Genomic DNA, 2,597 nt, shown 5'->3' on the forward strand with positions numbered 1-2,597 from the left:
AACCTTATTGTTGTGAAATAAAGACAAAAGAATTGTAGAGAGAAGTTAAAGAGAATAGAGATAGACAAAACTGTATTTTTATTTCATTACGAAGGGTATATATACAATAAAATGGGATGGGGTTTCCATAAGATAATATGTCCTAGAGTTATTATAAGATATGGATATCCATATAGTTATATTTCTTAACACTCCCCCTGGATGTCTATTACTGAAGAAGATGTCTCGTCTAAAACCTTCTTACAAAAACCCCGTGGGAAAAACGCTAGTGAAAGATAAGAGTACACTAATCTTCAAACACGCATAATAATAGTTGTCTCGTTTAAAACCTTTCCATAGAAAACCTAGTGGGACAAAACCATGGATAAGGAAAAAGAGTACAACGCGTGTCTACTCCCCCTGATGACTACATAACTTGATGTATCTTGAAGTGATCCATGCTCTGACATTGCTTCATGATGATCGTTGAAGTAGTACGTACCCATTGTGGTTGATAAACTTAAATCTTCACTCAATAGTAATTCTTGACAACTTCAATATCATTTTCTTTCGGGGCTGACAATCTGGAAATAATAATTTCATAATAGCTCTTGGATCTTCATTTCAAATACACAAAATCTCATTGAAGATGGGCGATATCCGTCACAAGCTTGTCACGGATACCGTTTCCTCTCACAAAATACCCATTGAGAGGTGAGTGAGAAGCACATGGGGGTGCCCCACCTTGTCCCCTCTCCCTTTTTGTGAGAGGTCTTCAGCTTGTGACGGGATTAACCCGTCACAAGCAAGACGCTTTGTTCAAATAATAACTCCATAATTATTATAGAATTTCTCCTCAATATATGACATAATATTATATGTCGAAAATAATTGTCATGTCAACAATAATAACGTTCATAACTATAACGTAATAATGCGCTTATAGTGCTACCTCGTTAAAAACCTTGTTAGGAAAAACCCGTTGGGATAATGATAAGGCTAAAGTCGTATCACCTCAATCAAAGTAATCCGATCTCAGTACTAACAAATATCTAGTGGTAAGACAAGTATCGACTCCACAGGGAGGCGGTAATATTCAGTTTTTAATAGTTAAAGTGTCTTAAAGTAACCGTTTTTCTTGAAGGTTTTGGTTTGGTTGATTGCTAAAGACTAATTGCAATAAAGTAAAGGTTGTGAACAATAATACTAAAAAGTCTAGGGAGCGGGTTCACTAGGACAATTATCCGGGGGTGTATTTTAATCAATTGTAAGGTCAATCGAATTACCTAAGGTCACAAGATCGGTCGATTCAATTATGCCTCTAGATTCAGTTTAACATGCAATAGCTATAACTAAACTTTACCTATGTGATTATCGCAACCTATATCAATTCTAACCTGGCCGGTGAAAGTATTAATTCACTAGACTAATTATCAATTCAGGCCTAAATCATGTAATTAGAATAAGAACAATCATCAAACGATAATTCATGCGAGGTTACTAACAATTATATCATTAACCCCCTTCTAATCAACCTAGATCCCCTTTACCCTAGATAAAGGAATTAGCTACTCATGATACTAGAATTAACAACAACAATAATAATAGAATACATAACTAAAAGCATATAATAAGAATAATTGAGCAATTAAATAACTTGATTGAATAATAAGTGAAGAATGATTAAAGTATCGAGAAAATGAATGTTGAACGAGTTGTAGATCCAAAATAACAATAACTGACTAGACTTAGGAGTTTTAGGAGTTCTAAAGGCAAATAAAACGTAACCTAATAGCATAACACGAGCTTATTATATATAATACAAATTAGACGACTTTTAGGAAATATCGGAAAAGTCTTCAGCGAACTAGGATACTCGATCGAGTATAGTATACTCGATCTAGTACACGTCTACTCGATCGAGTACAGGCCAATTCGATCGAGTACACACTCTTCTCAGCTTTCTTTCGTGCAATCTTCACTTCTTGTCTTTCACTCTTCTAGATTTTCGTGCCATGCTTCGTGTTATCCGTCATGCCAATTCTGCGGTGCTCCACTTTACTCATTTTACTTCATAAATGCGTCATTCCTGCATTTAAACACCAAGTAGCGGCAATATCGACATTCTAATGTAAAAGGCATATAAATAACATAATTAGGACGAAAACCGCATCAAAAACAACTTAAAGGGAGACATTTGTCTTACTTTTATTTATTCTTTTTCAAACTATATGATTATTTTGAGAGATCCAATCAAAAGCATAATTCTGTAATACCCCTCATATTCTAAGGTTATAGTACCATTGGTGTGTGTCTAAGTACGAGGTAGACTATGAAAGAATAATAGAGAGCTTGCACAAATGTGTCATACTTGGAAATGTGATCACTTGTTATAGGGGCATTTTCAAATGGTAATATCTAGAGTTGTAGAGCTTATATGAAGGTGATTCAACTTGAAGGTGAAAGTTTATTGTCTTAGCTTTCCAACGCATGGTCACAAACTTGATTCTGATTAGTAACGAAAAAATGGCAGCTGTTTGAAAATCAGTGCGCAAAGCTGAACTCGCTGAGTGATGTTACGCAATAATCAATTTCCTAATTTCGCACCTTCTTATAAT

The sequence above is a fragment of the Silene latifolia genome, chromosome 1, assembly GCF_048544455.1.
Source record: "Silene latifolia isolate original U9 population chromosome 1, ASM4854445v1, whole genome shotgun sequence".
NCBI lineage: Eukaryota > Viridiplantae > Streptophyta > Magnoliopsida > Caryophyllales > Caryophyllaceae > Silene > Silene latifolia.